Genomic DNA, 12,080 nt, shown 5'->3' on the forward strand with positions numbered 1-12,080 from the left:
AGGATAATGAGTGATCCTAGAAATAAATTCCTTTCTTTTTCCTCTCCTCTGTAAACCAAAACTTTGACCCTAAAATCTTTTTGGATTCAGTGAATTTAACATTAATACTGTTTACCATTAATTTACCATTAATACTGTTTACCATTAATTTACCATTAATAATGTTTTGAAGAACCTGGTCCCACCAAATGTTCCATTAGAAAGTTTCCTGTGACTTGAAATTATAGTAGGCTCTTCTTCTCTTAGAACTTCAAGATGCATATTAGCATACTGAATTCATTGAGAAATCTTGCAATAAAGAAGCCTATTTATCCCTGTTTAACCAAGAATGACTCAAACTTACTTGAAAATAGAAACTTTTTCTCTTTTTCCATGTAATGGTAATGGTTATGGTATAAAATTAGTACTCCTTAGAATACCAGGTTATTAAAAATATTAGAATTTTGTCTAGTTAAGAGCCCTTTTTTTTTGGTACTGGGGATCTAACTCAGGACCTTGAACTTGAGAGGTAGGCATGGTGCCACTGAGATAAATCCCCAGCCCAAGACTTTGATAACTAGAGATAGCTTGAAGTAGTCACATGAGCCAAATTTGAGACAATTTTTCAATCTGAATGAGTAAGAAGAGACTGGGCTATAAACTAGGGAAAATATTAGAATTGATGAGCACATACTATTAATCAATCAATTGATTAAAACATATGAGGGAGAGAGAAGAAAGCTCTTCCTGATACTAGTATGTTAAATAATAAATGTAGGAGAAATGATAGCATTTTTAAAAATCACCATTTTCATTTTGCAATTTATTTTTAATTTTTTTTGCAATTTTTATTATAATAATTGATTTCAACAGAAATCATCAATAGATCCTACAACTAATGGATATAATTTGATGAATTTGCAAGTTATTTATATAAACCCAAGGCATGAGTCTACTTGCTTCCTATGAATTGCAAAGGAGAAAATCTTACCATTGTAGAGGCGTGTGCCTCATGACATGGTACCTAGAGAAGAAAATAATGCTACTTACTCTACTACTATGCTTCTTGACCTTTTTTTTTTTTTGGTACTGGGGATCGAACTCTGGTCCTTGCGCTTGTGAGGGAGGTGGCGGTGCCACTGAGCTAAATCCCTGGCCCACTCCTTGACATTTTGCAAAAACAAAAAAGCATAACCTGAATTTGATCACAAGGAAACCTTCGATAAGTTCATAAGTGATTTATATTCTCCAAAAATATTACTACCATGAAAGATATAGAATAGCAAGTTAATTGTTTAAGATTAAAGAGGCATGCAACTAAATATAATTCATAACCAAAGAAGAAATGGCTAAAAGAATTTGCTGGGAAAATTCATGATATTTAAATATGACCAACATTTTTATAATTTTAGTACTTGTGCTGTGGTAAACGGGCATGATGTATACAATGTAATCTTTTTTGGTTGACAAATCATAATTGTACATATTTATAGAGTACAGTATGACGTTCTGATATACACATGCAATGTGAAGTTTATTCTTAAATATTTTAGTAGAATAAAAGAGAAAGAAAGAGAAAGAAAGGTAACAAATGTGATAAAATGGTGAATGTGGATGAACAGGAGAGCTCTGTTATTGCCATACTTGTACAAGTTTGTGATATTTTCACATAAAAGATTTTTTTAAATGAAGGAAGCATTTTTTCAGAGAATTTCAGAGGATTTCTTCCATGTAAGAGGAAAATTGAATTATACTTTTAATCTGTGTTCCCTTTTTTCTAGTTTCTTTTAATTAATCTTGGAGAATTAGGACATATACACATCACATCTTAATCAATTTTTACTTCCCTTACTTTTCCCCACCTTCCCATCTTCTCCCATCTGCAAATCCACTTTCCATGATCTGTGTTTATATAACTAATAAATTTACAGTTCTCTCTGGTGAATAAAACAATATTATATTCATAATATTATATTAGCTTACCTTAAATGCAAAAAGCTAGTCATTTTTAAGATTCAGTTTGGTCATACAGTATAGTTCACTGTATGAGCTAATATATTCTCAGCATAAACACACAATGTAAGATACATCTATCTACAAAAGGTTTGGCTTTGATCAGACATCACTTTAACATTCTAACATCTTTTTATGGTTATATCTGGAAGTCTCCTGTGTTGAGAGGTCAGTTTTTGGAAAGTGAATGGATCGTGGAGGTGCAATTTTCATCAGTGGACTAATCCATTGATAAGTTCATAACTGAATGTGGTATTTGGGAATAGGGACTGGTCAGAATAGGTGGGTCACTGGAGGCTTGACCTTGAAGGGTATATTCTTGTCCCTGGCTTCTTCCCTCTCTGTCGCTGCTACCTGGCTACCATGAGCTCCTCAGTCATGCCTTTTCCCCATGCCACTTCTGCCTTGGAGCAAACAACCATAAAACTGAGCAGAAATAAACTTTTTCTCCTTTAAGTTGCAGTGTTTAGTATTTTGTTCCAGCAGTGGGAAAGCTGACAAAAAAATTGACAGAAAGATGTTGACTGAAAACATCATTTGGAGACTTTTGATAGAATTTTCTCATCTATCTATCTATCTATCTATCTATCTATCTATCTATCTACCTATCCATCCATCCACTGGGAGTTGAACTCAGGATCTTTGTACTGAGCTACTCCTCAGATCCTTTTTATTTTTCATTTTGAGACACGGTCTTGCTAAGTCACTAAGTTGCCCAGACTGGGCAAGAACTTGTAGTCAGCCTGCCAGAATGCTAGTATTACTTGTGCGTGCCACCATTACTGGTAATTTCTCTTTTTAAAAATGATTAGATGGAATTATGGAAGAATATTTATAAGGATACTTTATGAAGATACAAAAAGAAGAATAATGGGATTAGATGTATTTACTAAATCATGAAATCAAATATAGCTACAGACTATGGGCCGGGGATTTAGCTCAGTGGTTGCACTGCCTGCCTCGCAAGTGCAATGTCCTGAGTTCGATCCCCTGTACAAAAAAAAAAAAAAAAAATATATATATATATATATATGTATATAGCTATATACTAAACAAACTCTTAAGTAATATGATCTAGTAGTGACATTATAGTTCTGTGATTTTTCTCAGTTCCTTCTTAGCAATGTTAGGGAAGTTGCAGATGTGGAGAATGTCTCTGTTGCTATTTGGGTCTGGACACATGTTTTTTTATTACCATTTGGTGGCCACATCACTCCATGCCACATTGATGTGTTCCCTTTCACACCGGACCATACTGGCTTCACCACTTTCTTCTGTCCTACCTGTGTACGAGGTAGATAGGATTCTTTGTCTCTTTGCCTGTTGCAAAAAAGGTCAGCATTTGGAGTGTAAAATCCTTATCTCCTGATCTCCTTGGCTTTGTCCATTTTGCTACATATAAATTTACGTAAATGCTGGAAATGTAATTAGACTCCCATTTCTGACTTGTTTGGTTATTCTATTGCTGTCTATAAATAAGTGTCTCATTTTCTATAGCCATGGAGACTTTTTAAAAGACATTCCAAGGAATATGCATGAGAAAAAGCACAAATTTCAGGCTGAGCACTAGTTAAAAAAGTCTCTTTTACTACTCAAAAGTAATTTACTGTAACTTTCTGTGTTTTGCTATCAACAACGCTCCATGTCATTAGCAGACTTTGGTTAAAAGCTGCTCACTGAGTTCCCTATCAGCCTTTTGCTGTTTAACACTTTCATAGTGACTTAAATATGTTACATATGCATATCTTCCAGTGATTTCATTGGTTTTTCCAATGACAAAGGTTCTAGATTCAAATTACAGCCTTCAAAGACATATTTTGTTTTCAAAATTAGCTGGTTAAAACTGATATGTAGGCATACCCTACCGAGGTCCCCAGTCACATGGAACACACGCCAAATCAGCGCGCTGCAGACAGGCAGGTCTGTGCATGCCCTACCAAGAGCCTGAGTCGCACGGAAGACACCAAATCACCCTGCTGCAGACAGGCAGCCACCTTATTCCACAATACAAAAACACAGAGGACACCAGACCACCAGACCAAGGTACTGAGTCCCACTGTTCCCGGCCCAGAGGTAGGGGCTTCTGAGCCGTCTCCCTACTGCTCCTGGTCCAGAGGAAGGGGCTTCCTGGTCACCATCCCTCCTGCTGCTCCCAGCCCAGAGGAAAGGGCTTTTGGGCCACCTTCTGTCCCGCTGCTCCTGGCCCAGAGGAAGGGGCTTCTGAGCCACCATCCCACTGCTCCTGGTCCAGAGGAAGGGGTTTCCCAGCCACCATCCCTCCAGCTGCTCCCAGCCAACAGGAAAGGGCTTTTGGGTCACCATCCCTACCGCTGCTCCCGGCCCCTGTCCCACCTCACCCAGCTCAGAGGAGGTAATCCGTGCAGGCGCTAACAGCCCCCCGCCCCAGTCGAAATGAGAAAACACGTAAATAAGTCTCAAACCAGACTTCCAGATCACCTACAGCAACCCCAGAGGGAAATGAGATGGAACACTCTGATACTCAACCACCTGGACCCACTGAACTGGCAACAAAAGGGGATTTGGAAAAAATGAAATCAGAAATGATTTCTCAGACAACAGGAGAAATTGTGCCCCTAGTGCAAGACATGATTAATAAATCTAGAGAGGAGCTGAGGAACATGATGGAATCCCAATATAGGAAACAAATGGAATCCATAAAACAGATGCAAATAGTTTTCTGGGAGATGGAAAACTCCATTGAAAGTCTACACAGCAGAATGAGCCACTGTGAGGACAGAATTTCAGATATAGAAGATAAGATTACAATTAATGACAAGGAAAGAAAACATTGCTTCAAAATTATAAGGGAACACGAGAAATCAATCCAGCAGCTGCTAGATGATGCAAAGAAGAATAACATCAGACTGATCGAAGGCAAGGAAGAAACAGGAGAGAGTGCAGATGACATAAAAAAAACTCTTTACAGAAGTAATGGCAGAAAACTTCCCAAGGAGGGGAAAAGAACTTGACATACACATAAGTGAGGCATATAGGACTCCAAATAGCCTTGATCAAAAAACAATCTACACACAGGCATATAATTGTTAAGATTTCAGAAACTCAACAGAAGAAAAAAGTTCTCCAAGCAGTCAGAGAAAAGAAACAAATCACATACAAAGGAAAGCCCATCAGAATCAAAGCAGACTTCTCAACACAAACCATCAAGTCAAGAAGAGCTTTGAGTGACATATTCCAAGCCCTAAAAGAAAACAGCCTCCAACCCAGATTGATGTAGCCTGCAAAACTATCTTTCAAAAGGGATGGAGAAATAAGATACTTTCATGACAAAGAACACCTTAGGAACTTCGTGAATACCAAACCAGCACTCCAAAGAATTTTACACAATATCCTAGGAACAGACATTGAGGATCACAACCCCAGGAAGCAAAGCAAAATGTACCCATCTGGCATGACAAGAAATTCAATGTAAAGGGAGAGAACCCAACAAAAACAAAAAGTCATGGCAATGACAAGTCAATACGTTTCAGTTATAACCATCAATGTTAATGGTCTCAATGCACCAATCAAAAGAAATAGACTGGAAGAATGGGTCAAGAAGCAAAATCCAACAATATGCTGCATACAAGAAACACACTTAATTCAAAAGGAAACTCATAGACTGAAACTTAAAGGGTGGAAAACAATACTGCATGCGACAGGAACCCAAAAAAAAGCAGGAGTAGCTATCCTCTTGGCAGATCAAGTAGATTTCAAACCAATACTGATTAAGAGAGACAAAGGACATTACATCCTTGTAAAGGGAGGAATCCAAGAGGAAGAGATGACAATCATAAATATCTATGCACCAAACACTTGTGCACCCAACTTTATAAAACAAATACTAACAGACATGAAAAGTCATATATGCACTAATACAATTGTAGTGGGGGACCTCAACACCCCACTCTCACAAATAGATAGATCGACTAGACTAAAAATAAGTAATGAAATACTAGAAGTCAAGCGAACTCTTGAACAAATGAATTTAACAGATGTTTACAGAGCCTTCCACCCCACAAAATCAGAATACACATTCTTCTCAGCTGCACATGGGTCATTCTCAAAAATAGACCACATACTCACACATACAACATGTTTAAGTAAGTGCAAAGGAATTGAATTTATCCCCTGTATATTATCAGACCATAGTGCGATGAAATTGGAGAGCCATAGCAAAAGAAACTCAAAAAGTTTCATAAACAAGTGGAAATTGAACAACACGCTTCTGAATAACCAATGGGTCACAGAGGAAATTAAAGAAGAAATCAGACAGTTCCTTCAATTAAATGACAATGACAATACAACATATCAGAATCTATGGGACACAATGAAAGCAGTCTTACGAGGGAAATTCATAGCAGTGAATATGCATATTAGGAAAACAGAATGAGCCCAATTAAACAACCTGATGCTGTACCTCAGGCTTCTAGAAAAAGAAGAGCAGGACAACCCCAAAGCTCATACAAGGGAGGAAATTATAAAGATCAGAGGAGAGATCAATGCAAGGGAGACTCAGAGAACGATACAAAAAATCAATGAAGCCAAGAGTTGGTTCTTCGAAAGAATCAACAAAATTGACAAACCTTTAGCCAACCTTGTCAGAAAAAGGAAAGAAAAGGCCCAAATCCATGCAATTAGGAATGAAAAGGGTGAAATTACAAAAGACCCAGCAGAAATCCAGAGGCTCATCAATACCTACTTCCAGAACCTATATGCCAATAAGATGGACAACACAAAGAAATGGACAGATTCCTAGATACATACGAATTAACAAAGTTGAACGAAGAAGACCTAAAAATTCTGAACAACCAAGTATCAACCAATGAAATTGAAAATGTAATTAAAAACTTATCAGCTAAAAAAAGCCCAGGCCCTGATGGCTTCACTGCTGAATTCTACAAGACATTTAGAGAGGAACTGCTGCCACTACTGTTGAAACTATTCAATGAAATGGAAAGGGAAACAATACTCCCAAATTCATTCCTGGAAGCAAGCATCACCTTGATCCCCAAAGCAGAGAAAGACCCAACTGAAAAAGAGAACTATAGGCCAATCTCACTAATGAACATAGATGCAAAAATCCTTAATAAAATACTGGCAAGCAGAATGCAGAAGATCATCAAGAAGATCATAGACCCTCATCAAGTGGGATTCATCCCAGGGATGCAGGGATGGTTCAATATACGAAAATCAATTACTGTAATACACTATATCAATAGAGCCAAGGACAAAAACCATATGATTATCTCCATAGGTGCAGAAAAAGCATTTGACAAAATCCAACATGCATTTATGATAAAAACTCCACACAAAATTGGAATAGATGGTCTGTACCTCAAACTGATAGAAGCCATCTATGAAAAACCAACAGCCAATATCATACTAAATGGTCACAAACTGAAATCCTTCACACTCAAATCAGGAACAAGACAAGGATGTCCACTGTCACCACTCTTGTTCAATATAGTTCTGGAAACATTAGCCACAGCAATTAGACAAGAGAAAGAAATAAAAGGAATAAAGATAGGAAATGAAGAAGTCAAATTGTCATTATTTGCAGATGACATGATACTCTATATAGAAGACCCCAAGAACTCCATCAAAAGTCTTCTAGACTTAATAACCAAATTCAGTCAAGTAGCTGGTTACAAGGTCAACACACAAAAATCAATAGCATTCCTTTACACCAATGACCAACTCACTGAGAGAGAACTAAGGCAATAATTCCTTTCACAATAGCATCAAAAAAACTGAAATACCTAGGAATCATCCTAAGGAAAGAAATCAAAGACCTCTTCTCTGACAACTTTGGCATTCTGAAAAGAGAGATTGAAGATGATATCAGAAAATGGAAAGACATCCCCTGCTCCTGGGTAGGAAGGATTAATATAGTGAAAATGGCCATACTTCCAAAACTGCTATATAGATTTAATGCAATTCCAATTGAGATCCCAGCAGCATACTTCATAGACCTTGAGAAAACAATTCAAAAATTCGTTTGGAGCAAGAAGAGACCCAGAATAGCAAAAGCAATTCTAGGTAACAGAGACATGGCAGGGGGTATCACAATCCCCAACCTGAAACTCTACTACAAAGCTACTGTGATAAAAACAGCATCGTACTGTCAAAGAAACAGACTTGAGGACCAGTGGAGCAGATTAGAAGATGCAGGAACAAGCCAGACACACTCAGCCATCTCATCTTCGACAAAGGAGCCAAACACCCTCACTGGAGAAAAGATAGCCTCTTTAATAAATGGTGCTGGAAAAATTGGGCTTCAACTTGCCAAAGATTAAAACTCAACCTATATCTCTCACCATGTACTAAACTAAAATCTAAATGGATTAAAGATCTAAATATTAAAATAGAAACTCTGAACCAGTTGGAACAGAGGTTAGGTAGAACCCTTGAAGACATCAGTGTAGAAAAAGATTTTATGAGCAAAACCTCAGTTGCCCATGAACTAGCACAAACAATCAACAAATGGGATGTCTTCTTATTAAAAAGCTTCTGCACAGCAAGAGAAACCACCAGCAGTGTGAAGAGGCAACCCACAATGTGGGAAAAAATCTTCACCTGCTCTTCCTCAGACAAAGGTCTACTATCTTGAATCTATAAAGAACTTAAAAAGATCAGACCTCCCAAATTTAAAAACCCAATCCAAAAATGGACATCTGAAATGAACATACATTTCTCAGACAAGGAAGTAGAAATAGCAAATAAATACATTAAAAAATGCTCAACATCACTGGTCATTTGAGAGATGCAAATGACAACAACCCTGAGGTTCCATTTCACTCCAGAAAGAATGGCTGCTCTCATGAAATCAACCAATAACAAATGCTGGTGTGGCTGTGGGGAAAGAGGAACCCTGCTCCACTGCTGGTGGGAGTGTAGACTGGTGCAAGCACTGTGGAAATCAGTATGGAGATACCTCAAAGAACTAGGACTGGAAGTCCCATTTGACCCCGCTATTCCACTGCTTGGGATCTTCCCCAAAGAATTAAAAGAAGCATACCACACTGATATATGTGCACCCATGTTCATAGCAGCACAGTTTGTGATAGCTAAAACTTGGAAACAGCCCAAATGCCCATCAACTGGAGACTGGATAAAGAAAATGTGGTTTTTTATAAAATGGAGTACTACTCAGCCATAAAAAATGAGAAATTAGAGACATTTATAACTAAGTGGATGCACATTGAGGTGATACTCTTAAGTGAAATAAATAGGACACACATGTAAATACCGAATAGTTTCTCTGGTGTGAGAAACTGAAAGTGTAAATAAGGACTAAATGTATAATAGGTAATGTGAAATAGGAAGAAAAGGGGAAAAGGGGAAGGAAGTGGGAAGGCTAGGGGAAAGGACAGAAAGGAATGGGATTAATATGAGAAAATGGAAAAATAGGAACAAAATCTTTGTAAATAGGGAGGACTGGAGGGGTTGAAGGGAGGGCTGGGCAAGGGTGAAAAATAAGAACCAAGAGAGACTATGTAAAGGTGCAAATTTCCAATGATGAATGTCATTATATTGTATACCTAAAATGTACCAATGATTAGAAAGAATAATCTATAATGTAAAATCAGAAGAAAAGGTCCAAAGCGGTAGGGGTAGTAGGAGGGGCAGGGGAAAGGAAAGAAGGGAAAGGAAAAATGCTGAGAAATGGAAAAAATGGAAATAAAGTCTTTGTAAATAGGAAAGGGTGGAGGGCGTGAAGGGAGGGCTAGGAATGGGAAAAAAATAAGAACCAAGATGCATTATGTAAAGGTACAATTCCCAATGAGAAATGTAATTGTGTTGTATACCTACAATGTACCAATAAAATAATTTAATACAAAAAAAAATCCAAAAAAACCTGATATGTAGATACATTGTTGCCAATGCACAGAATTCATGGGATTGTCATTACCATCAAATTTCTATCATAACACAGGACACATCTGGGTAATTCAATGGTAGTGGGAAATTTGGTATTCAGAAGAGGGAACATGAGGTTTTTCTGCTTCTATATAAACATTTGCATCCCTGCCTTGTTCTCAGACAACTAAAGGTTGTACAGCTTCCCAAGCCTCCACCAAATTTCAACTGATTAGATTTCAACTGTATGAGAATTAGCATTCAGAACATAGCTATTACAGGAACTGTCTCATCGTATGTGAGGACAGGAACAGGGCAAGGGAGATTCTCCCTTCAGCAGCACCAGCTCCTTGGGGTCCCTATAAACACTGCCTTTTATCAGGTTGGCTAACAGATTGCCATAGTGTTTACAGATTGTCCTGAAAATAAGATGTCATGTCAGGGGGATCCCGGGGTGCAGCTCTCAAAATGAATTCAAAATGAAAAATTAAAGTGATGTGGGATCATAGTACAAGTTGAAAACCTATGCAGAATTGTAGATGAAAGGAAGTTAGTACTGTAAATTATGTTATCACAGATGGGAAATGTTATATCAATCATTAGGGCTGGAGGATGAATTTATATAAGGGTAATTGATGAGCCACATTATAAAAGCTAATGTAGATAATAGACGAGTAGAGAGTAATACCCCTGGTGTTTGGGCCTGCAGCTGTCCTCTGGGTCACAGTAGCTCACAGTCAAGAAATTGTTTTTAACTGTGTGTGTGAGAAAATGCCGAGTACCTTTTCTTCTGGCTATCATTGGACATCCTAAGTCATTATAGGTTCTAAAGCCATGTATAGATTTTAAAATACTACTTACAGATTCCAGAAAAGAAAGCCTGTGTGGTCTATTTTACAGCAAGCACCATAAAAGTTAGTGGGCCTTATTTATTTCTTACAGATCTGGAGATGTACCTTAACTCCTGATGAACTTTATGTGTTACCGCTGGTATTTGTTGGGAAATTTTCTTTTTTTTTTCCTATTAAACCTTCATCCTAGGAGTTGTGTTTATTTGCCACTAAGTTAAAAGGAGAGGATGTCGTTAAAGAAGGTACTGCTTTACTGTTCCTATTAACACAGCATCTCATATGGGGTTTGAACCCAGGCCCTTGCACGTTAGGCAAGCACTATACCACTGAGCTACATTCCCAGCACTACCTTACTACATTTTAATCTTATTATTTTTTTTCTGTGATATTCCTAGAATACTTTAGACTTTCTCTCCTACAGGTATAAATGCATTTAACAACAACAAAAAAGAAAAAAAAACTGCAAAGAGTCTTTTAACATGGACAAGTACATATCACAGCATTTTAAATTGGAGCAGATAAAGGGTAATGTCTGAAGTATAATCAAATAGTTAAAGAAACAAAGCTCTATGTTAAATTTCTAAGCTATGAATATCACAAAATAGTGAATTAGAGATTTTTTTCAAGGGTGAGAAAAACCCTAAGTAAGTGGTCAAGATAATTGGTTCTAGTTCTGGCTGTGGTACTAAGTAGCCATGTGACATTTTGGTTAGTTAGTTCTCCTAACCTCTCTGGGCCTCGCCTTCTTCAGCTATGAGGGAGCGGGGTTAAACTTGTGGACCACTCGACCCTTTCAGTGGTATAACTTTGTGCCTTATAAAATGGTTTTAAGAAAAAATAATCTAGCCTTCTCTATTATTCATTTTATTCTCTTATTGGGATATATACTCAGGTGACAGCTGGGTGCTCTGTTCACTCAGTTTATTAATGCAAATATTGCTAAGTTTGAGGAGAAGATCTATGGATATGCTAAGTGGCAGCTACTCCACTCTTCTCAGGGAGTGATTCCAAGTGAAATATTTGGAATTGGGTTTGAAATACTTCTTTCTTCTTTCTGCCTGGGGGATTTAGTAAAAGAATAAAAAATTTACCCTAAGTCAGAAGATTCTCTGGTCTGATCCACCTCTTCTAGGACTTTATGAGCAGGAGGGAAGGTTATAGCAGTTTTTCATTTTCTATGAGAATGTCAGAGCTTGGAACAATAATGGAGTCTGGAATTACTCTTCATAAAAGAGTATAAAATTATCAGAAAATGGAAGGGAAATGAAGCAGGTGAGATCAGAGATATAAAAATAATTTTCCTATTACAAAATAGTTTTCTTTTTTAAAAAGACATGCAGGACTAATCCACCGTGA

The sequence above is a fragment of the Heterocephalus glaber genome, unplaced genomic scaffold, assembly GCF_053883595.1.
Source record: "Heterocephalus glaber isolate CG9 unplaced genomic scaffold, H.glaber_assembly_v1.0 deba00001523, whole genome shotgun sequence".
Classification (NCBI taxonomy): domain Eukaryota; kingdom Metazoa; phylum Chordata; class Mammalia; order Rodentia; family Bathyergidae; genus Heterocephalus; species Heterocephalus glaber.